Genomic DNA, 12,605 nt, shown 5'->3' with positions numbered 1-12,605 from the left:
TAATACAACAAATTTTCCGCTCATAAGCGAATAATTAAATGTTTCGAAGGCTTGAAAATGATATCGCAAAGTCTTCTATGCGTGCAGTTGATGTAAATATACCTTTTACAGTCGAAACTGACGCTTCCGATCATTCTATTGCAGAAATACTTACGCAAAATTCTAGACCAGTGGCGTTTTTCTCAAGAAAATTAAATTCAAGCTAACAAAACCATTCTACCATTGAAAAAGAAACATACGCCATTGTGGAATCATTGAAGAAATGGAGACATTTCCTTATTGTAGATACTTTAAGTTAGTAACTGACCAACGCTCGGTTTCTTTTATGTTTGATATTGTTACGAAGACGGGTCGACTGCATGTTTCTAGATTTTTTCCACTAGTTAGAGAACTTTTCAGCAGGCTGTAATATGATTTCTGACCGTTTCAGGAGAGGGTCAATCACATATTAGAAAATTGTAATTTTCATAATGTTACCCTAGTTTTCAGGAAGCTGAAACATTTTTTCAGTCAGTTTCAGAACATGTGTAGTCGAGTGGTGCAGTTTTCAGGAGACCCGTTTTCAGGCCTAGTTATACCCCTTTGATGAAGGAATATTCTAGACCGAACTTTCTAGGTGTGAGACAAGGACGAAATGATACAAGAGAGAGAGAGAGAGAAGATCAGAACTTTCTCGAAACTAGACGAGCACTCTAGAACGCCGTACGACTAGGACGGAGCAACGTGCGAAAGAGACAAAGAGTGCGGACGTTCTAGAATTGTGCAATCGCTACTCAGTAGCAAGCCCGCCTAGAAAGTTCTCGAATATTGTTTAGAACTATACCCAGGGATATATAAGCGAGCCGAAACGCGACTAGTCGCCTTTAGTTTTGAATGCGATAACAAGAGAGAAACACCGAAGCGATAAAGTGAATACAAGTGATAAAGTACTGTGTGAAGTGTGCATAAGTGAAGTAATTAGTGACTGTGTTTTTGTGTGTTATTAGTGAATCTCTGCAATTAATTTGTGCCCATAAATTCCTCATTGATTTACCAAGAAATAAACCCTTGAATAAATCCACGGCATTTTCTATCCGATCCCCTAGCTCGTAACAATATGAAACATTCAAGTAAAATAAAGAATAAAAAGATTCAAAGATGGTGACTGGAACTTGCTGTTTTCAAATACAATATTATATACAGACCAGGGAAAGAGAACTATGCTGCTCATGCACTATCCCGAGTTTGTGCCACTGTAGAACCACGTACTGCAAAACTTTTCTCGCTGAACGAGGCTCTTTGTCATCCAGGGGTAACGAGAATGTTTTGACTGGGTTCGCTTTAAAAACCTTCCCTATTCCATTGAAGAAGTCAGAACAATGACACAATCTTGTAGAACCTGCTCTGAAGTAAAACCTAGATTCTTCCGAAATACCTTTGGTGACCAGAGGAAACATGTAAAAGCGACGGCTGCTTTTGAACGCCTTAGCATAGATTTTAAACGACCAGTTCCAACAAACAATAATAATAAATTCATACTTACCGTGATTGACGAATTTTCACGTTTCTCATTTGCTTTCCCATGCTCAGACGTAAGCTCGAAAACAGTAATTAAACAGCTTAACAACTTGTTTATGATATTCGGCATGCCTTCTTACGTCCATTCAGATCGCGGAACAGCATTTCTTTCCGTCGGAAGTACAAGAATTTTTACGTTGAATTGATACACAGCAATCCTGACTTTTCATACATTCGGTTCCCAGATGGCCGAGAATTCAAGCATCATTGGGTTCAGAAGGGGTAGATCTGCGAATAGATAATGAACATACTCCTGATTATGATAACGTTGCAGAACCACTCCCAGAAACAGAAGACCAAAACTTGGAGATTCCTTCATCTAATGAAACGGGACTTGTGGTACTTGAAAATAGCAGAGAGCTAGCGACCGAGTTACCATCATCACCACAGCCGGAGCCAACACTTGGTAGATCTGACCGCGTTCGTAAAACACCAGAATTTTTAGTAGTAGGGATTCCCGGCGACTGCCTCACTTCAAAGTTCCCCAAAAACGTAAAAATCATGGTTGGCCAAACCTAAAAAAAAAACACACACACAACACACATGCAACAATTCCTCCTTAAAAATCCTTCTATTGCTTCAATAGGTTTACGTCCAAACGAATCAAAGTATTCCCCAACTCTTTCAACGTTTATATGAATACGCCACCCAATGAGACCCCGGCTGTGAATCCAGGGTCAAGATTGCATATGATAAGTGCTGGCACCTGAGCATACATCGGCAATCGATTTGAAGGATATACGTTGCTCTGGAGGCTGGGATGTATTCTACGAAGACTCATTTGCACTTCTAGCGTGTTCATACTTTAATACGCGTTTACTCCCCTACTCTTTCACTCTTTTACTGACTACATTTATTACTATCAATTAGTATTTAAACACACATAATATGATCTCAACATAAGTAATGAGTCTCTTAGTAAAAAAAAGTAATGAAGGTAAATAAAAACCATGTCATATTCGATTACATTATATTTTATTATTCTTAATATCATAATAATTACATAAGTGATTGCTTAACTACTATAATCCACACATACATTTCTGTTCTTATCTATTTCTATAATATTTGAAAACTCTGCGTAAACTACACAGTTAATTGTTTCAGGCAATGCGCTCTCGAATCTTACTTCCATTCTTACACTACCATGGCGGACAAGATTCCAATGCACATTAGAGTTAGCCGACAAGTCAGGTCAAATCAAAAGCTAGTAAACAGTACCCATTTGAATATTGCTCCCTCGGTATTCCATTACCTTCGTTAAGAAAATGTATACCGGTGCCTGAGTACAGGGTTTGGTATGCGCTAGTAAATACATCGTTTGGAAATGATGGTTGTAACGCTTTTGAAGGTATCTGTTGACCATCTATATATAGGCTAAATGAGCAAATACCAAAATTTTCAAAGTTGAAAGGATTTTTAGCATAACTACCGTTGAATGCTGTATTATTCACAAAACCTATAATACATCGTTTAGGAACCTGTCCTAAAATATACTTCAAAAGTAATGAAGGTTAATAAAAACCTGATAAGGTTATTCGTTTATATTTTCATATTCGTAAATATATTTTATTGTTCTTAATATTATAATAATTATACGTATATGTGGTTGCTAAACTACTAGATACACACTTTTCTGTTCTTATCTATTTCAAAAATATTTTAAAAATGCAATGACTATTAAGATTGCAAAGGGTATTTAGAGTGCCCTTTGTATTTATTATCCACATTTTACTGATAGGTATGGATACTTATTCAAACATGCAGTCGAGTTGAATATCGTAACTAGATAATGATATCCATTACCAGTCTATATAACCCGATACTTGTAGAAAGATTTAGTATTGTGCTCTAAGTTCGACAAAAGTGAAGTGGTTGAAAGTTTGAAATAATAAACAACAATGGAGGTAAGTTATTTATATTTTTTAAATTTGGTTTCAGTAAATTCTTTAATAATTCCTATTTATTTTTTGAAACGCATTTTGATTTGTTTATGTTATATTTCAGTCTTCATACAACCTGAAAGATGTGGAAAAAATGTTTTAGACCATATAATTATTATAATTTATCTGATGATGAAGAAGAGGTTTTAAACATAACAGAAAATAAAAATAAGAAGACCAATCGTTTAGATGACTTTTTTCTTCAAGAACCTGACCGGAAGAAGAAAAAAACTTAACTTTCTTCAAGTGTTGGCCGTGCAGGGTAGGAGGTAAAGGTAAGCATATCATATATATCGACTGATAAAGATGATGGAATGGACGCTGACAAACTTGTGAAAATAGAATTATATAGTTTAAAAAAGTTGAAAGAAATCCCAGTGGCACAACATTGGAAAAATGCAGATATTCGCGTTAAATATTACATGAAAAACGATTCCAACATTGATGTTCAGATAAAGGATATTGTATACAACATAACAAAGGGGATATCCGAGGAAGATAGTGTAAAACGTTACAGTTTTAAAAATTAGTTTTATTTAGTTTCTTCATGCTTCAGATTTTAATACCATATGTTTATATAATTAAATAATGTTTCAGTTTTCCACTAGTATAAATACTATGTTACATTGTACAAAGTCAATCATTGTGCTTTTTGTTGAAGACCTTTGCGCATTAAGGTTAAAAGTGTGAGACAAAAAACAGTTGTGAAACGAATACATATATACAATGTCTCAAGAATGTGTTAGTGTTTTTTTTGATGAAATGGATCATGAATTTGAAAGCTTTTCCATTGATACAATTGAACTTTTCAATGTTTGTGATGAAATAGAAAGAAATGATTTAAATCACCCATTTTATGATCAACGAATGATGGTGCTATGTGATGAATTCGATGGGAAACTGAGTATATTTAATAATCATATATATATATATATATATATATATTTTGATTTCTCTATTCGCATTTCTAACAGTTAAATATAATAAAATTTGTATTCGATAGGGTTGATCAAATGGGTCGTGGAACCAAAAGCAGCTGTTGATATTAACTCTGCTGACATCAAAAGAATAAAATCTGGATCGAACATGCATCTTTCACAGTCTTCACAAGAGCAATCAACATTGAATGAAGGTAATAATTTTAACATGAAATTTTGCTGTATTTGTAATAGAAATGTTTCCAAAAAATATTTCGCTAATCATCTAAGGAGCAATGCACATAAAAATAATGTAAATAAAATACTCAATAAAACCCAATGTTAAGATAATTGAGACTGCGTTCGGTAATAGAATAATAACCTATAGAGTAACTTCAGAAAATCAAAATGATTTACAGTTTGAGACACCAGAGTTATTTCTTGCATCAGTCAAAGATACAATATTTACAATAATAAATAAATCTATAGAAGATCATACAATTTTAAAAATAAATTTCATTTTATATGGTGACTTTGTTCAGGAGACAAAAAACATTAACAACACTTTTGATTTCCAATCAATGAATTTTATTGTTTGTATTGGTGATGATTTAAATATATTTTATACAACTCTCACGAAATCTCTAATAAACTATATAAATTCATTCGAGAGAAAGGATAGTGGGTGGAGTCTGAAAAAAATTTTACATTTGGATATGAACTTAAATCAATTTGACCCTTTAAGAGGAAAATCCTTTATGGAGTTACCACATGATATAAAAATAAAAAAAGCTGTGATCAATGTTAAAAACACTGATGACGCATGTTTTAAGTGGGCACTGTTATCTGCTTTATTTCCAATTCATAAGAATTCGGATAGAGTATCATCATACACCAAATTCAGTCATAAATTAAAGTTCGGTAATATTAAATTTCCAGTTAAATTAAACGATATACACAAAATTGAAAGTCTTAATAATATAAGCATTAATGTTTTTGGGTTAGAATATAATGAACAAAGAAAAAAACATTGTATTGTTGGGCCATTGTATTTTACAAAGAATAAAATGCAGACTCATATAAATTTACTATATTTGACACAGGGTAAAATCGGTCATTATTGTTATATAAAAAATATGTCACGATTAAAAGTAGTCAAGTTTCGAAATCCAAGGAAGCTATATATCTATGTGACTTTTGTTTACAATATTTTTCAACATCTGAACGTTTAAATAACCATCAAATAAAATATTGCAGGCATATTTGTACACAAATACCAAGCTTAGATAAAAATAAAAGAAATTGGTGGGGTGATATTGTTTCTGAATGTAAATTAAGTTTTGATAAATTTCAACGTAAATTGATGTTACCTTTTGTTATATATGCGGATTTGGAGGCTTTTTTAAGTCCCTTAGCATCATGTTCAAACGATCCTTCAAAATCACATACAATAAATGTACAAAAACATAATGTGTATAGTTTTGGATACTACATTAAATGCTCATACGATGATAAATTGTCTAAATATGTAACATATACTGGTGAAAACTGTGCTTTAAAATTTATGAAAACACTGAAAGATAATTTGACAACAATTGTTAAAAAAAACGGTTTCCAAAAAGTTGCTAATAAAATATTACCAATACAGCAAGATATACTTAGCAAATCTAATCATTGTTATATTTGTGATAAAATTTTGTGTGGGAATTCAATGATTTACTAAGATTGGTTTACTGGGGAATTTGTTGGGGTCATACATAAAGTTTGTTCAGAAAAATTTAGAGTACCTTACACTATACCAGTCTTCTTGCACAATTTAAGTCATTATGATGCACATTTTATAGTACATGCCTTAAACTTTGATGAAGGTCAGGTAGAAGTTCTCCCACAAAATAAAGAAAAATACATATCATTTTCAAAGGTTCTTAAAATCAATAACAGTAATGTAACTTTACGTTTTGTGGATTCCCTAAAATTTTTACCCAGCAGCTTAGATACTTTAGCAAAAAATTTAACAAAGACTAATTTTAATGAATTATCAAAATGCTTTCCCAATTCAGAAGACTTTAAACGGCTGACTAAAAAAGGTGTATTTCCATATGAATTCATTAAAGATTTTGATACTTTAAACTACAATCAACTTCCAGATCTTCCACACTTTTACAGTACTCTTATAGATTCCATTATTTCTAATGAAGATTACAACCATGCCAAAGATGTTTGGAATCATTTCAATTGTAAAAATATGTTGGATTATTCAAATCTTTATTTAAAAACTAATGTTTTATTGTTAGCAGATATTTTTGAAAATTTTAGGTGTGTTTGCATTAAAACGTACGATTTAGACCCGGCTCATTACTATACAGCACCTGGATTAAGTTGGGATGCTATGTTAAAACATACTAAAAACAGAAATTGAATTCCTTTCTGATATAGATATGATTGCTTTTATTAACTCAGGAATTCGTGGTGGTGTTTCGCAATGTAGCACTCGCTATGCAAAAGCAAATAATGTTTACATGTCTGACTATAATGCGAAAGATAAAGAGTCATTCTTAATGTATTTCGATGCCAATAATCTATATGGTTGGTTGTCACAATATCTACCTACAGGTGGTTTTGAGTGGGTTAGTGTTGATACAGATTTTAATGTTAGTTGTTCATCGGATATAGGTTTTATCTTAGAAGTAGATCTGGAGTATCTGGTGGATTTACATGATAAACATTCAGATTTACCTCTTTGTCCAGAAAATATACCAGTTGGGGACGCTAAGGAAATTAGATTGATTCCAAACTTTAAAACTAAATCCAAATATATTATTCACTATCGAAATTTAATTCAATGTTTGAAAATAGGTTTAAAATTATTAAAAGTTTATAGAATATTAAAATTTAAGCAGAGTCCATGGTTAAAGAAATATATAGGCCTTAATACACAATTAAGAACTCGAGCTAATTCCGATTTTGAGAAAGATTTCTATAAATTCATGAACAACGCTGTTTTTGGTAAGATTATGGAAAATATTGAGAAACGAGTTAACGTTAAACTGTTAACCCACTGGGAAAATAGGGGCAGAGTATTGGGAGCTGGGGATCTAATTGCTAAACCACATTTTCAGAGTGTTTCAATATTTTCTGAAAGTCTTGTTGCAATTCAATTAAACAAAAATGAAATTAATTTTTAATAAACCTATTTATCTCGGATTTTGTATATTAGATATATCTAAAACGCTGATGTATGATTTCCACTATAATTACATGAAAGAGAAATTTACTTCAAATCTGAAACTACTGTATACAGATACTGACAGTCTCATTTATCAAATATTTACTAGTAACTTTTATAATGATATAAAGCCAGACATTTGTACACATTTCGATACATCAGATTATGATCCAAACAATGTTTTTAATTTTCCTCAAGTAAATAAGAAAAAAATAGGTTATTTTAAAGATGAAAATTGTGGTAAAATCTTTACAGAATTTGTGGGTTTGCGATCAAAAATGTATGCATTACAGGTAGATGATAATATTATTACTAAGGCGAAGGGTGTTAACAAATGTGTCACTAAAAAAATAACGTTGGATAATTATAAGTCGTGTTTGTTTAATAAAAACGTACAGCATTGTAAAATGTATCGGTTTAGATCATTAAAACATACAATTTTTACACAGGAAATAAATAAGGTGTGTTTATCTTTTAATGACACTAAGCGGTACATTTTACGAAACAAAATCGATACGTTACCTATAGGTCATTATCAAATCAATAGTATGTAATTAAGTTAATCATTATTGTAAATATAACAAATTGTAAATTTTTATGTAAAATAAATTTGTTTTGTACATGTATAATGTATAAACGTGTACATTAATATTGTGATATAACACTTACATTTTTTGTATATTTCATATAAATAAATTGTTTTTAAAATATCAACTTAGTTTTATTCCTTTCCCTGAAGAAGACAGAAGTCAAAAAATAATGATTCATTTTATTCATCCCTTTGCTGCCATCGTAGCAGGACCTAGTGGGTGTGGAAAATCTAACTTTGTTGTAAATTTCATTGAGCATAAAAGTAGTATATGTAATGAGTTTTTTTTAGAAATAACATGGTGTTATGATGAAATGCAGCCGCTATATAATATACCCGGAGTAAATTACCACCAAGGACTACCGGAATTGCATATGTTTGATGGTAAAAATCCACATTTGATTATAATAGATGACTTAATGAGGGAATCTGATGATCGAGTTGTTGATATATTTACAAAAGGTAGTCACCATAGAAATTTGAGTGTTTTTTACATAGCACAAAACTTATTTCATCAAGGAAGAGGACAGCGCGACATTTCACTTAATTCAAGTTATATTATTTATTTTAAAAATCCCCGTGACAAAACACAAATACGATTTCTAGCTAGACAAGTTTCCCCGGAAGATACCAAGTTTATTGAAGATTCATATACCGATGCTACTAAAGAAGCTCATGGTTATTTAATGATTGATTTGAAACAAAACACTGATGATGCTCGCCGCATAAAATCTAAAATATTTGATTCTAGTAATTTTTGTACAATATATGTTCCTATGAAAAGGTATAAGTATCTTTGTAAACAGCCACTCTAAGTCAGTAATGAGTCATGTATCAACGAATAACAACGCATAAGGAATTGTTATCAGCTTTACATAAATTAAAACCCAAACATCGTAGGATATTATTGAAGTCTTGTAATAATCAAGAAATTAACTGTCTATGTGAAAGTATTCACAATGTTTTACAAGGAAAAGTACCTTTAAAAGAGAATACAAAAACAAAATTAAAAAAAGTTAAAAATCTCTTACGTAATCTGATCAGTAAAGGAAAAAGTTTTGGATACAGGAAAAATATATTAATACAAAAAGGAGGGTCCTTTCTTCCAATAATTTTGGGTACAATTCTAAGCACCCTTGTAAGTTGTTTTAATAAATCACAATGAACACAAAAAAATGCTTCTTGTTGAGCAAGACTTTATTGATAAACTGAAACATCAGAATGAAAATAAAGCAACACCGCAAAGTAGATTGGATTTAGAAATGGAAAAAATTATATCAAGTAAATTGGATGATCGCGAAAAATGGGCGCTTTATCTACAAATTTTACAAAGATACTTACATTACTCCATGGAAGAACGTCAACCTCAAGAAATAACAATAACTGAAAAGGTAATAAATGATAATACTAACGAAAACCGTAACATCAATAATATAACTACTAGTGAAAATGAAAAAATGCAAAATGTTAAACAACCCCCAACGGGTGAAGACATCGCATATGGGTTACAACCAAAAGAAATATTAAAATTAATTCCTAAAACTTATATGAGGAGGGGTGAATTATTGATGGATACAATAGTAAATAAAACAGATCAATTGCAATGGAATAAAATTGGAACAGTTTTCATTAGTGGACAAGAGATACCAGGGAGTAATATTATAGATTTAGTGAATGACATCTTACGACCCTCGAAGAGATCCGATCCAATCGGTTGGGAAATATTCGCCAAGTTTTTAAATGATATAAATACACCGCTAACATACATTGGTAATCTGAAAAGAATCAAATATATATCTGACCTTAATAGTAAAGATAAAACATTGATTCAAGAATCACCAACTGAGGTTTCTTCAACTCCAACACAATCTAAACACATCAACAAATTGAGAAACAAAGTGATTGGGAGAAATGGACCCCGTATTAGAGTTACATCGCATCTATTATGATATATCACATCCAGCCGGTTACAGCAGTGTCAATAAGTTAACAAAGGCAATGAATGGAAAAATCTCAAAAAGTTTCGAAATGGTTGCAGTCTCAAGAAACATATACATTACATAAACCGGTTATAAAAAAATTCCCGCGTAATAAATATATTTTATCAAATATTAATGAATTGTGGCAAGCTGATTTAAGAACTTACATACAATATAATGATGGATATAAATATATTTTGTGTGTTATTGACGCCTTTAGTAAGTATGCTTATGTTAGAGCCATGAAAAAGAAGGATTCATGCCCAATAAAAACGTGTTTTACTAGCATCATTGATGAAGCTAAAACTGTTCCTAGACATATTCAATCAGATAAGGGTACGGAGTTTGTATCTAAGGATGTCCAAACTTATTTAAAACGTAAAAATATAAATTATTACACTACAAATAATCCAGATATAAAGGCAAGTATAGTATAACGATTTCAGAGAACATTGAAAATGAAAATGTGGCGTTATTTTACACATAAGAATACTTATCGCTATACAGATATTTTACAAGATTTGGTTAGTTCTTATAATCACAGTGTGCAATCTAGTATCAAGATGAGACCATGTGATGTTAAAATGGAAAACATTATGGAAGTTTGGCGGAATTTATATTATAATGAAAATACTTATATTTCAAGTTTAAACAAAGTACCTAAGTTTAACATTGGTGACTATGTAAGAATTACAAAATACAAACATGTATTTCAAAAAGGTTATGAAAGTAATTGGAGTAATGAAATTTTTATCATTACTTCCATCATAGATCATTCCCCTTGGGTTGTATACACTTTAAACGATTTAGAAAATGAATCAATAACAGGAACTTTTTATGAGAAAGAACTACAAAAAAATAACTTTTTCCCCCACTTCCGAATATAAAATTGATAAAATCATCAGATCACGTAAAAGCGGTATTAGAAAGGAAGTATTAGTTAAATGGAAAGGATATCCTAACAAATTTAATTCTTGGGTCTTACTGTCGAATATTAAAAATCTACAATGAAGGAAAGTTTCTATTTAACTTTACTCAGCAATAGTTCCACACAATATTTCCCGGGAAATATGACATCAAATTTTTCTACAAAACTACCTAAAGCCATTACATTAAAAGGAGAATGGATGGTAGGTATAGTTGAGTTTCAATATCCCTCTACTATGTTCTCCGTGCAAGATCATGAAAATATCATATACATAAGTAAAAAAACTACCATCAATAACGAAGAGACCACACTAATGTATAAGACCCATATACCAGCCACCAACTATGATAATATACAAAATATTCTTATTGCTTTAAATTCGAAAGAGAAAGTTAGTTTTCGCCAGGACACCGTGTCAAAGTTTGTCTCTGTTGCAGAAAAGAATCCATCAATAATTTCACTATCTCTATCACCTAATTTGAGCTTTCAACTTGGATTTGAGCCAGATACCAATTTAGTAAATCATAATATCGGTAAACGCCCTGCTAATCTACATTTGTGGTTACCATCACAATTATTTGTGTATTGCGATATTATAGAACCACAAATTGTTGGTGATGTCATGACACCCCTATTGAGAATTATACCCTTAGATCCTGCTAAATACATATATGGTTCAAATAAAATGCATATATTTTCACCACCACATTATTTACCGGTAATGAGAAGAGAATTTGATGTTATTGAGATAGATATAAGAACATCCACGGGAAATGCGGTACCATTTCAATACGGTACCGCATCGTGTGTGAAACTTCATTTAAAAAAAATATAATCTACATTTCCTTTTTAAAATGTATACACCTCAAGAAACTTTTATATGTCCTTATGAACATTAATATTCGCAACAAGCTGGGTCTGGTATAAATGTAATCTACAAAGGAGCCTTACATCAACGTGGTCATGGTATCGGAAGTTTTCTTGGGGGGTTATTTCGAAGTGTGCTACCTTTACTCACTAGTGGTGCTAAGGTGATTGGAAAAGAAGCACTTAACAGCGGTATTGGGCTTTTGTCAGATGTAGCTAGTCGTCCTATTAAAGAATCCATTAAAAATCGATTGAAAGAGGCTAGTTCTAACCTTAAACGCAAAGTTGATACCAAAATTGATAAACTTATGACTGGATCGGGTGTTAATAAAAGACGAAAATATTGTAATGAGCTCATTCGAGTTTCACCCCTCAAAGTGAAAGGCGCTTAAAAAGAAAACAAGGAACAAAAATATTAATATTTCCAAGGATATATTTTCAAACTAATAATAATGTCATTTATTCATAATCATTCATGTGAGTGCGTTAAATCTGAATTGGATCTGTTTGCTCTTCCTTCCACACAAACAAGTATCGAATATGGACACTGGATACATTACAAACCAATTTCTTCATTAAGTGATAATGGACCCATCGAA

This window comes from Pieris brassicae, chromosome 13 (genome assembly GCF_905147105.1).
Source record: "Pieris brassicae chromosome 13, ilPieBrab1.1, whole genome shotgun sequence".
NCBI classification, from domain to species: Eukaryota; Metazoa; Arthropoda; class Insecta; order Lepidoptera; family Pieridae; genus Pieris; species Pieris brassicae.
The sequence above is the reverse complement of the archived record's forward strand: the minus strand, read 5'-3'. Positions refer to the sequence as shown.